The sequence below is a fragment of the Paramormyrops kingsleyae genome, chromosome 18 (assembly GCF_048594095.1).
Source record: "Paramormyrops kingsleyae isolate MSU_618 chromosome 18, PKINGS_0.4, whole genome shotgun sequence".
NCBI lineage: Eukaryota > Metazoa > Chordata > Actinopteri > Osteoglossiformes > Mormyridae > Paramormyrops > Paramormyrops kingsleyae.
In genome coordinates this window covers 16,609,454-16,615,972 of record NC_132814.1, presented here as the reverse complement: position 1 = coordinate 16,615,972, position 6,519 = coordinate 16,609,454, and the positions used below count along the sequence as shown (strand labels likewise).

Here is a 6,519-nt window from a genome sequence, read left to right as displayed (position 1 = left end):
ATGAACGGAACACTTTAGAAGTGGATGACAATGGAAAAGTACAGCGGTGGATCAGGAGCTTCTCACGTTGTCAGATAGTGATAGTCACATGATGCAGGCAGACTGGTGACTTTCGCCTAAAGTCAGCTGCACATCCATCTTGGTGTTTGGGGTTTTAAAGGCCCTTCTTGTCAACCAGTGATCTTGTCATGTGGGTACACTTCTCTGGGGACAGCATGCCGAAATAAATGGCATTCTGGGGTCTTCCGAGGCTCCTTTTCACTCTTCATATACAGACAGATAGGTCACCCAAGCTTGCTTACAAAGATTTACTCTTTGCACATTTTTATGTTTTCATAAGAAGTAAAAATGCAGCAAAATAGGAAGTCGGAAACACAACTCTGCATCTATATAGAGCAAATCAAAATTAATGTGTAATAACTAGCACACTTTAAGTGTGGTAATTATTAGCTAATGCATTGTTTTGGGTTTATGCCTTCTCCTTATTTAGCGTCTGAGTTCTGTTCCAATGTCCAGGTCAGTCAGTGAGATGGTTGCTAAGTGAAAATCACAGTTGCCTAGGCGTGACTGCGACTGCTTTGTGCTGCAAAGATTGCTGGTGGTCTCATTCAGATAAAATTCTCGTACAGCTATTCCATCATTGCTCTCAGTCCGGTGTATATTGTCAGCCGAACAAAAAATCTGCTGCTGTCAAGATAGGCAAATCTGATCTGAGCAAAAAAACTGGAATTGAATAATGAGGCTTGTCATATGAACCTTGGCTGCACAATATTTGCATTACTTGGTGAAGAACGGTTAGGTCAGGGATATTCAAATCGCAGTCCGCAAGGTCCGAGCACTGTTGATTTTCCAGCCTTCCTTTACCTGCGAGCCAGTGCTGAAGCCTCTGTCCAATCAGAATCAGCAATTATTAAACTAACTGAAAACAAGGCCTGGATTGGAATCGAGCCCTGGGTTAAGTCTTCTCAATAGGATATGAATCAATCTGAGGCATATTCTAACAGGAAGGATACAGCTTTGGATACTGTAGTGGTGAATCTGTGGTGAGAAGCTTCAGAGAAGGTGACGTTGGCCAACGTTAGTCCTTGTTGGCTTCATGTAGGTAGGTGGTTGGGTTCCTCTGCCACTCAGCACTCTACAGCGACGTCTACTAGGCACCTACAGGGTCTTGTGCAGCCAAGTTGCATTTCACACCGTCTTCAAAATGTACAGTATTATTTGCTATAGCCTGCAGAGTGACAGAATGCAGGTAGTTAGCAGCACACACACATGGGATCCGCTCGGGCTTTTCAAAGGGAGATGGACTGCAGCATTGAAAACGCCGTCCTGTTTATCCAGATAAGACGCCGTGAATCAGCCAGAGCAAATGCCTTAACCGCTACATTAAACCGTGGCAGCATGCCCATTTCTTCAACACACCGAAAAATCAACGATATTACTACCAACATAAATAATTCACACTGCATAGCGCTTCAAAACAATTTTCTTAGCTACGTTTAGAACCTTTAGAAACTCCCCTCCTGCGTCCTGGACATGCAGCCAGTTGCATCATCCTCCTTTTCTGAGTTTTGTTATAAGTGAAAAAAGGGAAAATGTAACAAAATATAAAATAGGTGATAACAGTGAGAAAAAATGGCTTGTGCACATTTCACACCTTTGCCAAAAATGCCCTTTATGGGTTATAGAGGATTAATGTTTAAGTGTAAGTGATGTATGTGGATTTTCTGCAGGGCTTAACCTCAGTGAGAAACCAGTAGAGAAGAAGCTTCGGCTTATGTGGAATGACAATGAGAGAACCAGTGGTCTAGATGTATAAGTAAACACTTGATGTACTTGCTGATAGGCTCCAGCCCTTATTCATTTCTCCAGCTCTCCTCTGCATTCTGTGGGCACCATCCATTCCCAGGACATAGCTCACATGAATGTTCAAGTAAATCCCCCCACTGCAGACTAACCAAACCACGCAGCAGTAATAGCAGCTCGTCCAAAGGGGGCGCCGACTGTACCCGTGTCCCCTTCTTTTGGCAGCGGCGGCCTGCCCCCCCCCCCCCCCCCCCCCAAAGTTTTCATGTTAAGCTGGCAGGGGTAGTGTGCATGACTCAGCAGTTTAAAACTCCGTACCTGTAATCAAATCAAAGTTCTCTAGTTCAAGTTCGTGGTCAGATGTGCGGTTTCACCCCTGAGGGAGACCCCTAACCCCCTGCTGTTCCATATACTGCCTGTACCTGCTTTCTCAGTGGTATGTAACTTTGAAGAAAACCATCCACTAAATAAATGCAAAGTACAACCTGGTGGTTAAGTTTTGCTGTCCTCACCATCAAGCACCCATCTGACCCCTCGTACCCTGGTCACTTCCTCTGCCAACGTCTTGAAAAAGCAGAGTGCGGACAGCAATAGTGGACAGCGCTAAATAACACAATTACCAACCATCATGTTAACGACCATCAGGGTGCATTGTGATCTGATCACTAAAACTACTTGCCGATGTAGTCTGGGACGCATTTGACCGCATATTTGTAGTATAAATGCTAATGCGTCCTGATGCGTCCCCTACAAGGAGGTCCCAGTAACTGTGTGTGGGACAGTAAGAAAATCTGAACACAAGTGGTCAGCTGGACACCTTGGAGATGCATGATAAACAGAGAGGTAAACAGCAATGTGTCTCGGCTGTCTACTGGCGATCCGATCAGCCAAGACGCATTTTAAAACCAAGTGTAAACAGGGCCATAAGGGTGACTGGACTGTGACCCCATCATTCTGACAGTGCTGGACTGCTCACATACAGAGTATGAAATAAAGACACACAGATTTTCCCTGCATATTGTTCATATGTTCTCTGATTTTATACCAAGACTGATTGTGCTTCAAATTCTCCTGCAGTGGAACAGTGTGAATTTCCAAACATGCTAAAATAAAATCCACAGTGATCACTCTGAAGTGCCTTTATGACAAAATTCTAATCCAACTGCAAAGTAAATGTAATCAGCGCGCCACTCTCATAAAATGGTATTAAACGACACACTACATTTTACAAAAGGATTCGAAGTGGTGCAATGTGACATTTAACAATGTGCTGAAAATATGCATAATCTGTACACTAGATACAAAATGGCAATTTTTCCTTACGCTGCCATGTTTTACTTGTTGAGAATTAAACAGGTATATTATTTACAGATCAGGCTTGTCTAGACTGAACCCATTTTTCTACAGAAAGATAAAGCATTTATCCTTGAAACTACCTGCTATTTATTGGATACAGACCTTAACTGTGACCTTGCATTACTTCCCCATTGTATTATCAATGCATTTGTCTATTTCAATGCATTTCATTACACAAGAAAACACCAAATGATAATTATAGTACATACAAAGGTCACAAGGTCTGTTTTCCACATGATACTTCCTAGTTTGCCATTTAAATTTGTGTTTACACTACATGATTGACTGGATTTTTTGCCCACTGGTAAAGTTTCTTAAGTAATTTCTCTACTGCCACGACTGAATCAGGCAGTAATAGATCTTTATCCCCTTAAGCAAACAAAGTCCTTATTGTATGCAGCAGCGCTGCGGCTAATTGAAAAGCTTACAAAAACACGACTTAATTTCTTATTTCATTATGTTATACTACCCGGCTTGTTGATTACATTTGATTTATAAACGAGTTTTAATACCAGTTCATGCCATAATTCAGTACTGATTTCCGCAGCATAATGTTTTTTCAGGGATGGAATATGTTTTTAAGAAAGGTAGTAAAGATTTTTCAGCATTATGATTTCATAGAAACGTTATATGCAGTAATAGTAAGTTAGTCCTGTTGCCTCATGCTTCTGGGATCAGGGTTTGACTCTGTGCCCTGGCTCCATGCGTGTGGAGTTTGCATGTACTCCCCGTGTCATTGTTAGGTTTCCTACAGGGTCTCCAGCTTCCCCCCCACAGCCCAAAAACATGCTGAACTGAATTGGAGTTACCAAATTGTCCATAGGTGTGAATGTAATAATAATAATAATAATAATAATAATAATAATAATAATAATAATAATAATAATAATAATAATAATAAAAATAAAAAAATAATAATCCCTATCTCTGTTTCTTAGTTGTGTGCTGCTTTCAGTTCATACCAGACCATCCCTCTAAAGCTAAGCAGGTTTGTTCCTGGTTGATTCTTGTATGGGAGACCAACTAAGAAGTTGTTGGTGTGGCGATCTGGTGGTTCCCAGTGCAGTAATGGGGATGCTGTGCTGTAAAAAATGGTGCCTCCTCTGAGGTCATAAGAGATCCCTGAATGGCTTTCTGAAGAGTAGCAGTGGTACCTTGTGGCCCTCACAAGAATGCTGTATGTATGTAACATATATTCTATACCCGCTTCTCCTACGCAGGGTAATGGGGGTCTATTTAAAGTAATGAAAACAAGTTTTCAAATTACATTAAGTTTTACAGTAAGGAATTAGTAAAATAAATTGAGGGAATTCTGTATGTCCTCATACATTGCCTTAAACTTTTTAAACTCGTAAACTTTAGAATCAGTACAGTAGCTTTACAGCTGAGCTAAAAGAAAAGTCTAGACTCAGGTAAGCGTGGAAATCTGTCAAATAGCAGATTGTAGGCACTGTTGCTTTGGAGAAACCTCAACCACAACAAGCAGAATCTGCCTGAAGATAAAACAAATTCTGCAGAGCAAAGCAAAAGCAATTTTGGGTTGATTTTTTAGAGCCAAAATAAGACTAACTTTGTGGAAGAGGACCGAGATCAGCAGTAATCCATATAATGATTAGTTTAGGCTATGCATGTCTGATTTGTTAAGGAGTGCTGCTTAACAGCAGTATGGGATCCAACCTTTCGATTCGTGAAATGCTTAGCCTTTCATTTAATACTTTCATTTTCAGTTTATTTTTCACAGCTGAAAAGGATTACCATGCTGCTGTGACGGTGAGATGTTAATCAGTCCAAATGAGCGAGACTCGCTTAAATGGGATGGAGTCTGACTGGCTGTCATGTCAGCCACTGTTCCAGATGCATCATTTGTAGACATTATTTTATCACGACTTCTGTAGTGCAGCAAGATGAAGCATCAGATGAATCACTTTGCACACTGCCAACACCAAGTCCCTCCACACTATTGTGAATATTGACATGGGATTGCTTGTATCCCTTCAGGAAGAAATTACCAGTCAAGACAATCAAGCATCTATAGCATCAGCATTTGTTATCATAGTCTAATATGTATAATGTCTAAAATGAAATAATGTTTTATTTTCCATTTGTCACAGGTACATTGGGACACTTCTTTTCACATATGCCATCATGTCCTCCTTTGAAACATACACACACAGTTGTTGTAAGCTTAGGGAGTGTTAGTGGCTTAGTTTAAGCCCATGGGAGTTTTGCTCACAGAAAAAAATGTTCTGAATACAGAAGGAAAAATTATTGATTCAGAGAGATAATCAATCAGATTGTAGAGAAGGTGGGTCCAAGCAATAAGAGGAGGTGGAACCTATCAATCAGATGTCCTGGTCGCGCCTCCTTTAGTTGCTTGAACCCACCTCCTCTACAACGGGACTGGTTATCTCTCTGAGTCAATCATTTTTCCTTCTGCCCTCTGAACATTTCTTCTGTAAGCATGATTCCCATATGCCTTACTTAAGGGCCTAACAGGCATATAGCTATTCTTGCCAAGGACAGGATTCAATGTGGTGACCTTCTGATCACTGACCTAACAAAAACAGTCACACACAGCCCTTCAAAGGCAAGCGACCATGAAGGGACTCGAACCCTCAATCTTCTGATCCAAAATCAGACACCTTATTCATTAGGCCACACGGTCCACTGGATCCTATGCAATATATTTAACATGTAAAAACATTTTCCAAAGGGTGGCACAGTGGGTTGCACTGTCACCTCACACCACCAGGGCTGGGTGTATGAAATCCATCCCGACTCTGTGTGGAGTTTGCATTTCCTCCTACAGTCCATAGACACACAGATAGGTGTATTCATATTTCTCAATTGCCCATAGTGTGTGTGTGTGCGTGTGTGTGCGCGTACCCTGACATGCACTGGCTCCACCCCGACATGCACTGGCTCCACCCCATCATGCACTGGCTCCACCCCGACATGCACTGGCTCCACCCCGACATGCACTGGCTCCACCCCATCATGCACTGGCTCCACCCCGACATGCACTGGCTCCACCCCGACATGCACTGGCTCCACCCCATCATGCACTGGCTCCACCCCGACATGCACTGGCTCCACCCCATCATCTATGCACTGATTCGTATACGTATGGAAAATTCCACATTCCAAATGATGACTCACCAATATGACCTTGTTCATTGCATACTTTATAAGGCAGGCTTTTTATTGATATCATTTTGCCAGACTAACCCCAGTGCATAACATTCCTGCAGCATGTCCCTGCTTGGTGTATACTGTACTCACAAACAGCAGTCAGAGCATTCCTATCTGCAGATAACAGTCACATAGAGCTAACCTCATTGTCCACTGGGAAAAACTCCA

At 42.1% G+C, this 6,519-nt stretch overlaps 1 non-coding gene across 1 annotated transcript; it reads right to left on the bottom strand.

Annotated features, from left to right (window-relative positions):
- Positions 1-5,751: 5,751 nt before the first annotated feature.
- On the bottom strand, positions 5,752-5,824 carry trnaq-uug (transfer RNA glutamine (anticodon UUG)). The gene has a single exon. It is a non-coding gene; the product is annotated as a tRNA-Gln (tRNA).
- Positions 5,825-6,519: the final 695 nt, after the last annotated feature.